This window comes from Euprymna scolopes, chromosome 10, assembly GCF_053919585.1.
Source record: "Euprymna scolopes isolate OS-2025 chromosome 10, ASM5391958v1, whole genome shotgun sequence".
NCBI classification, from domain to species: Eukaryota; Metazoa; Mollusca; class Cephalopoda; order Sepiida; family Sepiolidae; genus Euprymna; species Euprymna scolopes.
Window position 1 is genome coordinate 141,732,994 of NC_136491.1, and position 19,692 is coordinate 141,752,685.

The window sequence follows — 19,692 nt, forward strand, 5'->3', positions numbered from 1 at the left end:
TTTATTATTATTATTATTATTATTATTATTATTATTATTAACTTGATAGGAGTATTCACACAAGCTTAGAGAACAACGTGTGGTTTTCCCTGAATTTTGAGTGATAACTAGTCACCCCAGATGTCCAGTACTCTTCATCTCTTTCGATAACTTTTGCAAAATATTTTGCGTTTTCACAACAACCGCTTTCCATTTTGTTCGCTTTTGCAGCGACAATTGGTCTTCACTGAACTTTGGGTGGCAATAAACCTCCATACGGTCCCAGTCTTCTTTGCACATCTCCAGCGGAGAACTGGCTAGTGCTTTCTCTTCAGGTCTTCTCTTCCTCCCTGACTTTTATTATTTGGTGTGATGCCTGTGTATGGTGACACTCACAAAAAAGTGGCCGCACTTTTTTTCAATTAATACGCTTTCAGAGTTTATGAATTCATGTGATGTTACTTTGTGTTTTGCATCCGCAGTTAGTGTGCAATTTATGTGTGGTGTTAGACTCTACATTCAAGGCGTTCCCTAAGTATTTATGAAGGTTTCGTTATTGAAAGTTGTTGTATTTTCTCGTCTTTACCTCTGATTCTGATCTCTTCCATTCTTTTTTCAAAGTTTTTTGCTATCATTTCTAGCGTTCCGACTATTAGTGGGGTAATTTTACTTTGCTTCATTCTTCTTCTTTGGGCTCTCTGGCAAATTCCGTGTATTTGCTCCACTTTTTATTCTCTGTGGTTTGCTGGCACGGCAAAACCTACAATCTGGACGTCAATTTCCTTCTTGCCAACTCTTATGACATACGGCCGTCTTACTTACGTGTGTATATCCATGTCGCATAGGATCTTGTGACTTTCATTCTCCATTGCTGATTCTGGTATTTGTTTGTACTAATTTTCTGTGTGTTCCAAATTTATTTGCCGCATAATTGCCAATGTACCACCGTCACCACTTGATCGTGTATATTTTTCTATTCCTTTTTGGTGTGTTTGCTGCATTCACTTATTGTGTTGTTTATTGTGTCGTCTCTTTGTCCACATAGTCTGCTTTTCCTATTTTTCTTTTGTCCTGTCTATCTTTAATTTATGTGGTTGGTTCTAATTGCATTATCTTGCACACCTGTTATAAGAGTTTCACAGTGATCACCACTTATCAAGGCCCGGAAGCCTCTCAGGGATAAGGGTTATTGCAAGTACATTACGTTAGTGTGGAGATTTGATGAAGTGTTTACTTAAGGGGGCAGTTCATTAGGAATTTGTTAACGTTGGACTTGAAGACATCCAAGTTTTAGTCCGGAGAGAAGCGGGCAGACGGAACAGAGTGCCGCAGACGTGCAGTTCAAGAAAGAAGCTTTGTTCATGGAATCCGCGTTTTGATTTAGGCACAGATATAGAGTGGGGGAAATTTTTCACAGCGGATTCAGCTAGACGGGTGTTTTTCGTGAAAGATTGGCGAGGGGGGACCAGAGATTGGAGTTCAGACGAGCACCTGCCATGGAAATAACGATAAAACAAGGATAGGCTCGCAACGTCTCTTCTGTAGGAGAGAGGTTGCAGGGTAGAGAAAACGGTTTCCCCCACTAAGCCACGAAATCTATCTTGTACTCTCTCAAGGCAGGATAAGCTTTTTTTAGCAGCTACTGCCCAGATATGGCAACAGTATTCCATCCTTGGACGTACTTGACTTTTATATAGAAAGAGAATTGCATCAGTAGTGAGATATCTTCTGGAGCGGTAGAAGGATCCCACCATCTTTCCAGCGACCTTGGCAACATACTTGATGTACGTGTTCCATTTCAGATCAGGAGTAAAGGTCAAGCCCAGAAGAGTGTCAAAACACGGGTCCTCACCCAGACGAGAGCCATCTATCACAATAGATACCAGATGGGGATCTGAGCGTTGATGATATAAGGATAGGAGTTTGGTTTTGGATGCATTAAAGGTAACCAGCCACATCTTCCCCCACAGAACCACGCGCTCGAGATCAGAGGAGAGAGAATATTTTTGTTAGTCTCTTCGTTTGGAAACCTTATGAATTTTTCATGTAGCTGTTTCTCTTCCCATTTACTTTCCTCCTCCGTTTCTTGATCTCTGTGTCCATCTTGGTTATTTCTTCCGTGTTTCTTGCTGCAGTAATTATTCGTTCGGTGTTCTGCATTATGTATGTTGCTAATTAATTTTCTGTGGTGTTTACCCAATCTTCTTATAATTGATCCATACAGACCAGTCCTCTTCCTCCGTCTTTCCTTTTCGCATATCGTCGGTCAGTTTCATCCTCCAGGTATAGTGCATTATGCACTGATATTAGTTTCCTGGTCTTCTGGTCAATATTCCTTAGTTCTTATTGCGTGCAGTTTATAACAGGTTAGGAGTATCTTATCAATGATACTGCCTATGTGGGTTTGCCTTTAATTAGGTTCGATTGTTTAGTTTTGTTTCGAGGTATTCCTTTCCAAGTGTCTATTCCATTGCCTATCTTCTGATAGCGTATGCGTCCAGTAATTTGAGGTATTTGTAACAATCATGTTCACCTAGTGTCCTCATTTCTGTTTGATTGGACAATACTTTACGTTCTGTTTCTTCTAGTTTTCCCATCCTCAGTGTTAGTAATGTGAACTTTTCCATGTCAAATTCCATTTGAATATCCTGGCTAAAGATTCTGATCGTGGTTATTGCTCTGGCTTTGTTTTTGCAAACTGTCTAAGCTCATCCATTTGCATTAGTTGATTTATTCTTTCTCCCATGTTACTGAAGTTATACCTGACTTGGTATTTTCTTAAGATGTGATTTAGTGGCATCATGTTGTTGTTATTTTTTTTTTTAATAATACATTAAAAACAAAACATGTTTCATAATTACGTTGATTGTGAGAGGTGAAAATTACATTTTAAAATAGTTTTGGGTAGTTCAGCTTATTTTATACTTTTGATTTTATTAATTATTAGAATAAAAAAAATGTATAGTAGAACTGAGAGGAAAATATAAATTTTAAGAAAGATCGTAAGGTAGTTAAAGAAATATAGAAGTAACAACAGATATGTCAGAGGAAATCGTAAATACATTTTATACACACTTTGAACCTCTTCTATTTCGTTTTTTTTGTACCAGGTAAGATTGAATGGATTTATACTGCAATGTAGAAACTTATTTTAAACATCAGATCTATGAACCTAAATAGTTTTGTATAAGGCAGCAATGTTATTATAACTGGTTTTCAGATAAAACTAAGAAGAAACATATCCCAGAGTATTTAGAACATGCATTAATTAAGGGATATTTGTGAGACACGAATTACAGGTGTTTTTGAAGATAACTATTTCAGTAGTTTTACGTTATATACACACTTTGAGCCTCTTCTATTTCATTTTTATTGTGTCGGGTAAGATGGAATGGCTTTACACTGCAACGTAGAAACTTATTTTAAACACCGGATCTATGAACCTAAATAGTTTTGGATAACGCAGCAATATTATTATAACTTGTGTTCAGATAAAACAAAGAATAAGCATATCCCAGAATATTTAGAACATGCATTAATCAAGGAATATTTGTGAGACACGAATTACGAGTGTTTTTGAAGATAACTATTTCAGTAGTTTTACGTTAGTATTGAGATGATATGTAACATATCTATCACAGTAAGCATAATAGAAACATTATATATAATCCAAGTTCGAAACAGTACGTAGATGTCACTTCTAAGAATATTGCTAGCACAGAAAAATGTATTAGATCCTATGATGTTTAGGACCAATAAATATCTGTGTAACATATTTATGGACATTTTTTAACAGCTGCCGCGTCAGGTTTATGTGTATATGGTGGTTCGATAGCAAAGCATATTATAACAATTAAATATAATGACAGATAGTGTACAGCAATATCCGAATACGTCTTGTTAATATCTTCACGTATGCACAATAAAATATTATTTATGCAACAGAAACCTTTTAAATAAAATAAACACGTATGCAGTATCAAAATTAGACTTATCCAGATCGTCCATAGAGCAGACGAAGGAAAGCTGGGGTATTTCGATCAGAATTCCAAGATATTTATGATCATATCCAATGCATTACAATCACAGGATGATGCTTACTGGCGGTCGGTGAAAGGAACACGCGAGAAAAAAAGATTGTTTGAATGACAACAAACAACCATTAGAAACATACATAGCGCAGAAAATAAAGTGGCTTATAACTCTCAGAGTAGACACTGTAAAAATGAACAAGTCAGTAAAGAAAGAAGCAAGCGATAAGACAAAATAAGAAATAAAAAATACGGCTATAATGACAATTCATGACAATAGCAATTATTAGACGCACAGAACCACTTGGTTATGAAAAAACACTTACACCGAAAATAAATAACTAATAATACCCGCACAAGATAACACAATTAGAACCAAGTCTATTAAAACAATGGGCATCAAGACAAGGAAATCAATATATTTAGACTACATGGACGAATGGACGAATCCGAAAAAACTACATGAGTGAATGTAACAAAGTAGTCTGAAAAATAGGAATAGATATAAGTAGGTCGGTAAGGAAATAACCTAGGAACTATGCTCACAGCTGTATCTTGAACAAGCATACGCAGAATACAAATTGCAACCGAAGGCATTATTGGAAATTGAAATTTAAAATTCATATTGGACATGCAATACCAAACGATCGACATCACCAGAGGGACTTAACCTATCAAGGTGACAAATTGGGAAATTGTAATTCTGCGTTGCTGCCTAAAAGTTACTACCGATTGTTATAAAAAGAACTGAGATATGTAGAGGAAAAAGCAGTAATTAATACACATGGATTACATCGACTGGCAAGGTACCTCATAATCGAGAAAAGTCGAGTAGGATGAAACACTGAGTAAGAAAAGCACTAAGAAACCTCCACTGGGTATCTGCGATGAGGACTGGAACCTACGGAAAATTCTTTACGATCGAAATTCACGTTATCACTTATGGTTATTGCCAATAAGAAATCTATGGCGAACGTATGTTTAGATGATTCAAATTAATTTGCTTAGTTTATATAAATATATGGAGGGCAGTGCACATTTTAAAATACTTGGTTTAACTCATTATATAGGAAACACACTCAGTTGTTATTAGTAAGCAATATTTGAATATTACTTATGAGAAAGCCCAGGGTGAGAAACACATGATCGGCTATATATAGATCAACAGATCCTAAAGAAGCTAAAAAGAAACAAAGAATTTAACCATGGAATCGATCGACTACGAAACAAGATCCTCCAAGCATGGATAATTGAATCCGTAAGAATGTATAAAATACCAAGCGGGATCATCAACGTTATTACGTTGATGACCCCGCTTGGTATTTAGAACTTGCAATGAAAACATGGAGACTGGATTGATAGGTGATGGACAACACATAACAGAAATTAACTTACAAAGAGGAATCTTCCAAGGAGACTCACTATCTGTTCATCATAACCATGATGCTTCCGAATAGTATACTGAGAAAGTGCCACGCCTGATACCACTTCTCACATTTAGAGGGGAAAATGAACTATGATGCACATGGATGATTTGAAACTTTTTGCAAGAACGGAAAAGAAGATAGAGACACTAATTAACACTACCAGCATCTTCAGCCAAGATACCCAATGGAAGTTGGAATGTAAAAATGCGCACTGCTAGTTATAAGAAAGGGAAAACTGGAAACGACAAAAGACATGGAACGACGCAACAATAACGAGATAAGGGTACTAGTGGGCAATACGACTATAAATACTTGGGAATTCTGGAAGCGAATGCCATCCAAGCAACAGAAACCAAATACAAAATTTGAAAATCATACCTCAGGAGAACAAGAAAACTCCTGGAAACGAAATTATACAGCGGAAACCTAATAAAAGTTATAACTATATGGGCAGTATCACTAGTTAGACACTCTTGACCGTTTATAGGGTGGACAAAAGAAGAACTGAGAATGTTCGATCAGAAAACCAGGAAACTCATGACTATGCATAATGCACTACACTCAAACGATGATATTGACAGACTCTACGCAAAAAAGAAAGACGGCAGGAAAGGACTGGTCTGCGTAGAAGACTTTGTGAATGACACAAAAAAGAACTAGAAAAATACATAATGCAAAATACTAACAGGATAAATATGACAGTGAGAGATACTGAAAAAATCAACAAAACAGAAAACTGAGAGACAAATGAAAAAAACGAGAAAACAGGAAATTGAAACAACTCCATAGAAGATTCATAAGAATGACAAAACATGAGAATTACAAAAACACCTGAACATGGATGTGAAACGGACATATAAATCGTGGCACTGAATCCCTATTACATGCAGCACAAGATAACTCGATAACAACCAACCATATCAAAGCAAATATCGATACAACGCTAGAAAAACACAAATTCAGACGATGTAGAAAAAGAGACGAAACGATAAACCATATAGTAAGTGAATGCAGCAAACTGGTCCAACCACATTAACACCCGGATCGAAAGACGACCAGTAAAAATAAAAGAACAGGTTCTGTAGACAAAGAGACGGTAACGCATATTATAAGCTAACGCAAACTAATGTAAAAAAATAGACACGATCTAATCGGAGAGGCATTACACTAGAGGGTTATGCAGAAAACTGCATCTGGACATTCTGACAAAAGTAAAAGTTAAATCAAGCAGTAATACTTGAAAATAAACGTCGCAAATTCTATGGGGTATGCATATACATACGGATAAACCCATTCAGACTGTTGTTGCAAAGAAAAAACGGTACAAAAATATCAGCTCACTGTAGCAGCGTCGTCTGTCAGTATGTTCCTTAGACCCGTTTTCAGATCTGCCCCCATCTGCTCTAGTGGCATGTTTTTCTAAAAGACAGAGTCCTCCAAATTTGCATATGTGCGCGAGAGCACACGGGATACTGCGAGACTGCATTTATATATAAGGCCGCAGGCACCATCTTGGGCGCTTTCAGCATCATGACGCTGCATTAGCAAAGCGCACACCGAGGCCATTTAAGAGGTAAGCCTGCGTTCCCACAATTTTCGACACACAGACAAGTCCAGACGTCATAATACTAAACAAAAATAAAATCCTGCTATAGTGTAGTCTTTCCTGTCACAGCAAAACACAAAGTAAAGGGCAAGGAGGCAGAGAAGCGAAACAAATGCACAGCACTGGCCAGAAAGCTGAAAGGGATATGGAAGACGAAAAAGTGAGCATTAATAATAGGAGCAGCACAAAGAAACAATACCAAAAATCTTTGACTAAGGATAAATTATATTGGAAACAAACAAATAGCTGAGACGATATCAATGTATAACAATAATAAACATAGCTGAAATATTAAGGAAACACGCCGAATGCGAAGACTAAGCACCTGCGCTAAAAGCTGTGGGGAAAATAAAAGCAGACATACACACGACAAACCTGTGAACAGTTCACGTGTCTGTCTGTCATGCGCGTTGGACGGGAAAAAGCAAAAGCAAGATATTTATTGATATTAGTGATATTTAACAGAACGGTTTCATGTAATCTCGTCAGATTCACGTGGATGATTGTAATATAAAGCAGGTCGTTTCGAGGTGTGGGGAGAGAGCTTTACCTGGTCAGACGCTAAACAGGTGACGTTACAAGACAGACGGTTACTCAGTGCATTAAGACGAGTAAAGGAGGTTCCAGTTCTACAAGCTATTTTCGGAATGACGTCGGGGTGTGATCTTAAGTTTGCTGGCAGCAGCACTAAGCAGTGAGTACAGGAATCGGTGGAAAAGGCAATATCGGTGATATGACAGCTCAGTTGTGTGAAACGTCTGGAATGCGTGATCCCAATGTACCTTGCTGGCGGCGCATATGCTGTATACCAGCAGCTAACGGATGAAAAAAGGCAGCCCTCACCTACATAAAAACGCTCTTTAAACAGCGATCCAGTTGCTGCGTGGAAGGAGTTACATTCCGGGGAGACGGTTGATGTTTATCTGGCAGAACTGAAGAAGCTGGCGGTCCTGTTCGGAGGAATATCAGAGAAAGGCCTGGTGTTCGCATTTATTGCAAAATGGCCCGCTGGTGTGGAAGATCGGCTCCGAGCCTCATCCCAAGTAGACGGGATGGACATCTCGGACGAATTAGCGCGGGCGCGGGTGATACTAAAAACAAATCCAGTGACTGTCGAGCGCAAGCCAGCCGTGCAACCATCAGAAGGTTGATCTCAGGACCTTGGCACAATTACAAGCTGCTACAAGCGTGGTGAGCCCAGCCATCTAGCCCCTGATTGTCTCTCATCGCAGTGACCCACACGAATGCTTAGAGGGCTTCAATGCTATAAGTGTAAAAACCGAAGACAATTGACCCCAGTCTGTCCTGAAAACGGGCAAGGGGTGAAAGATACAGCGCCAGTCTTCTCCCCAGATCGGCACTGAACAGGGTGTTGCCCGCAGTGACTGTGCGCGTTAATGGACGTAGATGCCTCGCCTTTGTGGAGACTGGGTGCACAAAGCATGTTGCGACACTTGGTGTAAGGAGAGAATTCCGGTGCTAACCGTGAGTGGCGGGTCGCTGGCCTCTTGTGGAGTGACCGTCATCAGCACAAGCATCGGCGACGGGCCTGCGGCAGTCTTGCAAGCCCTTATGGTGGGCGGGGAGCTACTTGGATACCACCTACTTCTCTGCTGGGCGAAATCACTGTGGACCTCACCGACAGGAGTGAGTCCTTCCGACATGAGAAACGTGTTTGCGCCGCAATTATCCTGGACGGGCCTGACTTTCATGCGGAGTACGACAGGGAAACCAACGCGTGGACGGCATCTTGGATGTGGGCTGGCGATTAACCATCAATATCATTACGGAACCGACTATCAGAGTACTCCCTCTAATGAGGCTCAAAGAGCAGTATGAAGAAGAACTGCAGACTTGGATCAACAATGGCTAGCTACTTCCATACCCCGATGATGAGCCCCCCCCCCAGGATTGATTCCTCTGATAGATGTCTTAAAAGATAGCAAACACAAGGTTCGACCCGCCATGGACTGCCGTGAACTTAATGAACATGTCGACCCGTACACAGCAGGGAATGGCGGCAATTCTGAACCTGCGCAGAGCTTAACAGCAGATACGCATTGAAAAAGAGTTGTGGCTATTTCAGACTGTGGAAATTAAAGGAACTCGTCCGTCTCAATGTGGCACCCGCCATTATGACTGCAATTATGCACGCTATCCGGCAACAGGATGAGACAGTGCGCCAAGCAAAATCGTCTTACATTGACGATATCTTTGTATATGAGAGCCTCGCGTCTGTCCAGTCAGGCAAAGAGCACTTCGCGACCTTCGGACTGACATGCAAGGAACCAGAGTGTCTGCGAGACGAGACAAATGTACTTGGCTTGCGTGTGAGCGGTGAGCGGTCTACTGGATGAGAGTTAGCGACGTTCCGTAAGTCCCATCCAGCATCTCGCATCAGAGCGTTTTTTTTTTGTTTGAAAAAAGATGGTGGCCCATTCCCAGTGTGTGATTGGCTCAGGGTTGCAGCGGCAGCCATAAAACGTCGTGGCTCGTCTGTATAATTGGAATGAGACGATAAAGTGTGTGACGCTACGCTCCTGAGCATGCTAACAGAAACTGCTGCCAGGGTGACTCGTGACGACCCTGTGCGAGGGAACTGGTGTGTTAACGAAAACGAATTCACGGTCTGGGTGGACGCTAGTTAACTAGCCCTTGCAGTTGCACTGTTGGCTTCGTCAAGAAAATGATTCTAGGTACATAACCTTGCCGAACTTGATGCTACATTGAAATGAGCTTTAGTGGAAAGCGAGGGTACTACATATTATCACGGATAACCGATACATAGACTGGAAGAGCACGGCTAACCACACGGGCAGCGAGTGAGATGTTGATACGAAGACGGCTCACCACCTTGCCGATACAATCAAAGAGTACAACCTGACTGTAGACATAACATTAATCATGTCTGCAAGCAACAGAGCAGATGCGCTGACACGAGTAAAACAAAGGTGGCTACTTTCTGGACCCCGGGGAGGTTCAGAGACGCTGCAACAGCTGTCTGCAGCCGTGACGTGTAATATGGATGCGGATCGTATCAGTGAGATTCGTCAGCAATGCGGACTATATTTTGCCAATCTGGTTTACACAGAAGCAAGAAGGCCAGATGTCAAGAGATCAGTGGAAAGTTACGATGCATGCCAATCAATAAACCCGGCTCCGATACAGTGGAAAAAGGGCAATTGGGAGTGAGCGTCAAGGGGCAGAGAGTGGGCATAGATATCACGCATTACGGTGGAAATAACTTCCTCGTCCTCATCTATTGTGGATCTACGTGCTTCGTGGTCTGGGACCACTCGGGCGCCAGACCTCCTCCTATATTATTCGCCAGCTGTCATCTGTGTTCTTTGAAAGAGGCGCGCCCGGGGAATTGCTGACGGACAATGACCAAGCCTTCTGGAGCAAGCGGGTCAGGCAGTTCCTGAAAGAGCGGGGAGTGCGGCTGCGACTGCGATGTGCTCATGTGCCATCTGCCAACCGTATTGCTGAGAGGAGCTGTCACAGCATCAAAAAATCGCGGCCAGGAAGCAATGCACCGCCCCAGAAGCCATATATTGGTACAACATCACGCCGAAGGTTCGCATCTCCCAAGCAACACCGCCTCCAAACGCAATAGACCTATACCGAGTCCGAGAAAAGGGAATATTCTCAACAGAGAAGTCGCCAAACGAGGAAGGTCAGGGAACGTACACACCAGAGGATCCTATCTGGGTAAAACCGCCGGGAAGCCGATGCATTGACATATATACACGGGCCCGAGTGACCGATGTGGTGAGTCAGAAGTCACTCGTGGTAGTGAGCCCTGTCATGTTAGAGATCTGAGTTCCGCAACACTGTTGCAACCACTACTGGATGACGGGAGCGACTCTGGCCCTGAGGACAGTGGGCCATCGCTCTGCTTTGCACCAGCCTCATACTCATCAAGTGGCGAATCCGATATTTAGAGACTCTTAGAGGAGGCAGTGTTCTTCGACCCTCAGACTACGGATAAGATTACAAGTGAACAAGAGATCTGCACCCCCCTTCGAAGAATCCCCCCGACAGAAGAGAGCGCCATCACCCAGCCATCTCTTTCATGAGATCAGGGTGTCGGTTGGGAAAATAGAAACTGATATAGAGACGACCTTCCTGTGAAGCTCCCATGTGTCACATGTTATGCGCGTTTGACAGGAAAAAGTAAAAGCAAGATAGCGTATGTGATATTTAACAGAAACGGTTTCATGTAATCTCGCCAGATTCACATGGGTGATTGTAATATAAATCAGGTCGCTTGTAGGTGAGGGGAGAGACTGTTGGCTGTCCAGACGCTAAACAGGTGACGTTACAAGACAAACGGTTACTCAGTGAATTGGGACGAGTGAAGGCGGTTCTATTTCTACAAGCCGACGATATAGAAACTGCTGCAGATGTAAACTACAAAGTAACATCGCATGTAATTATGATAACTGTCATTTTATAATTGTAAGTTAACCCCTATGCCCCTGCCCTCTCTCACTCCTTTGCTCTCTTTTGGGTGTATTATACCCTGACGCTAACCCAAATTAGTAGGGAGCGTCAAAAAGGACTGCAGAATAGAGGGCAGAAATCACTATCTAGACCTCTGCTAGAGGACTGGGAATTTTTAGGAGAAATAAATGGAACCGGTTGTTGTGATACATGCAAAGTTTATCGAAACAGGTTGAGTGTACTGGAAATCTGTGGAGACTTGTTATCACTCACACTCTAGAGAACACCAAAAGTTGTTCTCAAAGAGAAATCTTTTATGGTTGCTTGTGTTTCTACTCGTAATGAACAAATAATAACAGATGATAATAATTTACGTTACTTTATTATAAGACAATAAAAAGAGCCCAGCAATTCGTAATCTAACAATACCATACCCATACTTGATAGCATCATAACGGACTATAGTTATACTACGGATTCGGTAGAATATAAACGCTTGAGAAGTACAGTATCCCTATAATTCGATTGCAAATATATTAGGTTTTAATTAGCACACACTTAAGATATTGAAACAGTAGCCAAATATTCAGTAGCTGTTCTTAATACGCACACTCTTCTCGAAATACACGAATAATTCTTGAAATTTTGTAACGTTTATATCATATTGATTTAAGAAAGCACCACTTATTATTACCAGTGATCAATCGCAGTGGACATTTCTACTGAGAAAATAATAATCAGCATTAGAGCAAACCGTTATCAAAAGTGAGGAAGCATCTTGAAATCGGAAGACATTTTGTCAATAAAACGCGAACAGAAATTGCTATTGCCACTGAGAATTCACTGATAATGGCTCGTGTGAAAGTGTGTGAATGATTACTAAAAACGAGAGGTAGAAATAGGTTATAATCATGAATGCATTGCACATGATATTTTGCTGCGATAGATAAACGGAATTGGACATGAAAATCATTCACTAGTTGAAACACGAAAATGGAAAAACTGGTAGGTGTATAATTAAATAGGAAAGCAGTTATAGAAGCACTTCATTATATTGGCTATATAAATATCAAGGCATTCTACAGAATCAATACGATTATACAAAAAGCAACTGAAAGATATGAGATAAATACAATATCTGATAAAAATAAATGCAAACGTAATCATTACGTATTATGCAGAAGAAACTTTAAAAACAGGAATTTTAAACAAAGTAGATCTTATTAAATATTGTAAACAGGAAACGATAAAATATTAAATATATAAATGTTTGGCTTATTATTGCAATTCGAGATGAGCTAATGTAAACAGTACTTAAAGCAGTAAAACAGTATCCCAACCATTCTGTGAATGAATTTAGTAGAAATAATCGTTAATATGCACTTAGTTTATTATGTGATAAATTAAGGGCAATTCCCGATTGCGTTGCAGCCTCTACCTTGCTAGTAAGTAACAACTCAAAACAAAGGAAACATTGATTTCAGCTAAACGAATTTTAGTAGATAATAACAATTTTTTTAGAATAATGTTTAGCTACTGAATCAATGATTACTCGGAAATAGTATGAGAATATTGTTTGAAGTTTGATTCCGGTGCCTTTAGAAACTCCTCAATGGAATTTATCCACGTAGGATGCTTACTAAAGATTGGTAATTGACCAATAGGAACGTGTAGACCCGCGACAAGATGATATATTATTAGCTTGAGTGTACGCTTGGTCGCGTCAGTGTACCCGTTACCTATCTATAAAATGAGGCGCACAAGCAAATTTGGACAGTAGGACTAAGTGATCGGGAGGCAGCCGTCGCGAGTCGAGTGAAGAAAAAAGTGTGAGTCTGGAGCAAGCTGCCTTGGTGCAGCCCATTAGGAGACTCCCCAATTTGGGCATGTCAACTACCATCCTATACAAAAAGAACTGTAAAATCTTAGAAGCTCCTCGTATCTGTAGTTGTTTGTAAGTTTATCCGATAAAAAGCGAAGAGAAGTTTATCTCAACAGCTATTTGCTAATCAGTAGAGCTGTGAAACTTTGTCTTAGTGGTCCGTTATTCCGGTTACACATGGATTCGAATTTTATACTGATGAACACTTTTGGATTACATCTGTGCCATAAACAGGCTTGTCATCTTTACCAAATTGCGATGGACGGGTAATGTCTTATGTTAATATTTTGGCTTGGATTTGCTTGATTTGATCTTTGTGTGGGTTTTAGTTTTGAGGTGATAACAGAATGAATGAAAGTGAGGGAAATAGAAAAGTGGAGAATAAAAGGTAAATTAAGTAATATATTGGAGGCTTTTAACTGCCGATTGGCATAAGTGATACCGAAAAATAAAATAACGAGTTGTATTCAAAGAAAAATAGTTGGAGCCTTTAAACTATCGAATAAAATGCGTAATATCGTATAGAAACATATTTTACGGATGAATACCTCGTAGGGTATTCGTTGGGGAATACGAGTATAAAAAAGTATCTATGCCGAGAATAAAGCGAAATAGAAACGCATATGATGTTAATTGCTGTATAAAACAAACACTTCGGAGGAAATAGTCCAGTTTGGTCAGATGAGAACTGTAGAAAAAAGTGAATTGTTAATATACATTAAAAATATTACAGATATTATCCTGTCAAGCATTTCATAGTACATGCAAACGAATCCTGTGCAACATATAAAAAGAGAGGTATAAAACTACGCACCACATTAGGACGCGTTGCTCGTTACATCGTAGAATGTAGAACTGAATAAAAAATATAAGAATTTAAAAATCGAAGCATAGCCAATAGATTGCGCGATGGCCCATATGATTAGGTCGTCAGTATTGCACACTTCATGAGTACGACGACCTGGGTTCGCGCCTATGTCGGAGCACGTCACTGATGAGATGCAGTACATCGAAACCCACTTTTGGTCTGACGTTGTCCGTTGTCGATGCAATTGCTCGATTCTATCTAATTCTGGGTTCTAGCTTTATCGTGAAAGGTATGTGAACGGGTATTTATATATATATATATATATATATACAACTAAAAAATTGTATTGCAAATGCAAGTTCAAAAATAATCATGAGAAAGAGATTACCTCTATTATATAATAACTTGATTGCAGAAATTCCCATCTTGAAGAAATTCCCATCTAAGGTTTGCAATAACAGACACCATATTTATTGTCTAAACTATTATTCCTTATCTTATGTAATTTTAGAATGCCGTTTTATACACATTCATCAGTTATAATGTTATCTTACATTACATTTTAGGAAAAACATCAGCAGGACCCCATGCATCTTTAGAGGAAGTTGTTCATATTTTTCTCTATAATGCTTATGTTCTCTCACAGTTATCACTGGGAAGAATTATGCGCATTATTCCTATGTTGATATTTCACCCTTCATAATTGGACTCAAACTCATATACATACCATTAATGTTCTCATTTCTCATTTTTAAAAAACAGCGTCCCTCTTCAAACATTCCCTAGTTGCCATCGGCTGTAATATGACACATATTATTCTAGAATCCAATAATATTACATAAAAAGGACGCGTTCGAAATTTACAAATGTGGTTGCCCTCCCAACACGCGGCAACCGTTTATGGATAAATTAATCCAAATATAGCCATATTAAAATTCAGTTATCAAAAATTAGAGTACTGATACACTACTACTTATATATGCGCACATTAACTATTCGAAACAATCTTATACCTACAAAAATATCCTGAAACAAAATACATTACATTTATATTTAACCGTGTTTATCTATTAAGCTTTAAGCTTGGCGATATTAAAATTCAGATGCGCTTTATTACTGGCCGTTTAATTTTTACTTTTAAATATACCTGATTTTTTATACCACCAAACAGTTCTACACACCACATAGCATATTATGAACCCTATATTTTCTGCCTCTACGCTATATATTTGTAATTCTACTAACGCTACCCTTTCCTTCTGTGTTTGCCTTTTACGGTTTCCCAGCTGCAACCTTTAACTTCTACTGTGCTTTATTACGGACCGTTACATTTTTTAAATATTTTTATTTTTTTAATAATACCAAACAGTTCCAAAAAATCCATACCTGAATCCCATATTTGCTTCATCTACGCTATATACGCACTTATTGTACAACCGCTACCCATGTTTTGTATGTTTTTTACACGGCTTGAACTACTTGGTAGAAAAGATCATTACCTCCAACTGTAACTTTCCTGGAATATGACGAATTAAACATACTTTCTCTCTATGCTGAGTCAGCACATTTCAATTATATTTGATACATACGATACTTTATGAGTTTTACCGTCCTCTAAGCGCAGGTGTACCCCCATCTCCACCAAAAATTAAACATACCCTTAATCCACTATTTTATGCATGTAGAAAATCTTATTTTTATTTGGCGGATACAACTACTTTCCGAGATATAATTTCCTGTATTGTGCACTTCTTAGCCCGCGCTGCGAAATTAGTACTCACGAGCTGATCGATACGGCAAGAACCAACTTTTTCTTGGTTCAGATTATTTGCGCCTGGTAATACTGAGAGTGATTATCAAGGTTACATTTTTTTACAAGGAAGTCACCATTTATCAAGGCCAAGGGGCAACTCTGAGATAAGGGGTATTGTTTCCGGTGTCCATTCCAAAGCGTGTAGCATGAGTAGATTTAAGATTGGGCAACAACAACAGCTTTCAAGTTTGTTTTACGCAGAGGGGTGCATGTTTCCACCTAATATGGCTAGTATATATATATATATATATATATATATATATATATATATATATATATGTATGTGTGTGTGTGTAACTCTGGTTTATTATTCTGCTAACGTACAGCCACACATGAATTAGAATAAATAGAATTCAATATAAAGGAACACATTACGAATTGAACATTGAATCGTTTCGTGTGTGCGAGAAAATATTCTATAAGTGTCGATAAGTGCGGTATATTTATTAACTTTTATTAACAAGACTAAAATAGAGCAGCATCAAACAGAACTTATTTCTCCCGCATCACATGTATTTATTAGTCGCCAAATTACACACAAATCTTTCCTGCGCAAATCTTTCGCTTCAATTGTTTCGATACCTGAGAACGTTATTGCTTTGAACATGTCGGATAAAAGCCAGGATCTGAAAGCCTGGAAATTCTCACGTCTTGCAACTAATATTTGTAACGCTTCAATTCAATCTCAATAAGAAACATTCGGATCTTGAAGCCCCTGATAAAACCGCATATTTATTTCTTCGTTTCTGTTTTATTCTAAAACATAACCATGCCAAAAGCACTGTGGCATCTATGATTTTGTTGTGCCCGGCTTAAGATTATTATCTGAACGATTACTTTGAAAAATATGTTTCTCCTCTATGTATGTAACAATGAGTTTTGCTTGTTTTCCACAACGTTTTGTATCTTTCATACAATGTGCGTTATATAAACAGCTCGTTAGAATAAGTATGTTGTTGACACCGGCCGTTTATTTTTATTAAAATTGGAACATAATTAAAACCCTATAAACTACTAGTACTCAGCGCACTATTCTACATGGGGTTTTACATGTTCTTTCTCTCTCTCTCTCTCTCTTTCTCTCTCTCTCCCTCTTTTCCAGAATGTTTATTCTCCGCGTAACATGCAAATAACCAACGTTAAGCAACGATGAGCCTGGCTAGTACTAAAGAGTAACCAATTAGGAATTGTATTTGCTGATGTCCTCTCCGTTATCTCGGTATTGTTTGCAGTCAGGTGTGGGTCTCTCCTTCAATGGGGGCCCAATCAATGCCGATTCTAGAGAGTTGTGATTAGAAAGTACGCAACCCTTGCACTACACTGAGATATCTAGCTAACGTGGCACATGTGCCGCTTTGGGAGAAAATGGGTGTATTGGGAACATGCTTGATTAGTGTATGACTTTCAAGCGAAAACAACTTGTTATCGAAAGTGGGCAATCACAAATAATAGCTTCTGCCAAACATTCTAGTAAGATATTAATAATAATTATTATAATTAAAACACGAATTCAACTCTTCTTATCAATTAGTGAACAATAGATAGGATATGTGTGCCTATATGCTGTTATTCAAATTAAACAAATAGTAATATAAGCAGATCATTTACACAAAATAATCTTAATAATATACACTTTAACAAAAACACATTATACAGGGTGTCTCAAAAATGTACTCACACTTTAACCCTTGCTAACATGCTTTCTTTTTTGTGTTACAGGTGTGAGGTGTGAACCACAGCATGGCAGGAAATAAGCATAGATTGGAAGAGAGGAAGTTTGTCCTGAAATATTATTAAAAGACAGAAAACGCCATTGAAGTGCAAAGATGTTTCAGCAGGGAATTCGCAAGACCACCACCAACGCGCCGGACACTTGCTTGTATCAAAGAGAAATTTGAAGCAGATGGAAGCGTCCAGAACGTCAACAAGAAATGCTCTGGACGATCTCGGACATCCACGAACCCTGGAAAAGAACAGCAGACGCAGGAAACACTCTTTCGCTCACCACAGAAATCACTTCGACAAACCCACATCTCCAAAGATGGCGTCCATCGCGTCATTAAGCATATGCACTGGAAATAGTACATTCCAACACTAATTCATGCTCTTAATAAAGACGATCCTGATCGCAGAGTCGAATTCATTGAATGGTACCCTGGCAAAATGTGCAGAAGATGCAGAGTTTCCACACAAAATTGTGTGGAGCGATGAGACAACCTTTAAATTAAATGGCACCATTAATCGCCATAATTGCACGTACTGGGGTCCTATAAATCCTCATATAACACTTGAACACTATGTAAATTTGCCAGTAGTAACAGTGTGGTGTGGGATATCCGCACTGGGCATCATAGGGCCATTTTTAATTAACGGAACTGTCACTGGTGAGAGATACCTTAACTTGCTTCAGGAATTTGTTGGTCCACAAAATTTTGAGATGTTTGGTGAATGACGGCGAGATTTACTTTCAGCAAGATGGACCACCTCCCAACTACCATCGCGATGTACGAGCTCACCTCGATGCAGCTTTTCCAGACACATGGATTGGACGAAGGGATGGCATTGAATATCCTGCACGTTCCCCGGACCTCACGCCCATGGACTTCTTTTTGTGGGGATATCTCAAAGACAAAGTTCATCGCATCAAACCAAGAACAATTGATGCATTGAAAATGGAAATTGAAAGACAATGTCGCAATATTCCTAATGACCTGTTTCGTGTCGTTTGCGAATCCCTTGGTGCGCGTTATCATGTTGTCTGGACAATAATGGTCATCAATCGGAATATTTGCGAGCATGATTCTTTAATCACATTTATCTCCTGTATTCGAAGCAATTCCATTTCAATGTATGTTCATAAATTGAAGGATTTCTCGCCATTCGAAGTGTGAGTACATTTTTAGACACCCTGTATATATAATTTTGTCGAGATAAAATCTCATCTTGTAAGTGCATAGACATCTCTGTTTTCCAAGCAGTTTTATGTCGGCCATACTGCTCGATCTATAAACGGTTATATTTTACTAAATATTACGACCCGCGTTAGACAGTGGTAATAGTTATAAAATAAATAAAATCACTATTAATATTCACATCTGTTTAATTCAAAGTAACGGATTACATGAAAATGCTGCATTTAATAAAAATTAAAGAGTAGTTTCATTCTGGAAATTGCGATTATGTATTATTATTATTATTATTATTATTATTATTATTATTATTATTATAATGATAATGATAATGATAATGGTAATGATAATGATGATAATGATAATAATAATAATAATAATAATAATAGCAGTAGTAGTATCGAGAAGAATATCACAAAGAAAATAAAAATAGTAATCATAATATTCGTACTACAACTATATGTATATATATATGTGTGTGTGTGTGGGTGTATGTGTGTGTACATGTATGCATATATATTTTTATACATGGTAGTCACCACTTATCAAGGCCCAGAAGCCAATCAGAGATAAGGGTTATTACGTGTACAGTAATCAATGGGATAATATCGTAGTAATCGTTAGTAATGAAGATTTGATAAAATGTTTTACTTTAGGGTGTGGTTTATCAGGAATTTATTTATGTTCGACTTGAATACATTCAAGCTGTATTCGGATGGGAAACAGGCTAATGGAAGAGAGTTCCACAGGCGTGCCATTCTAAGAAAAAAAAAGCTTTGTTCATTGAATCT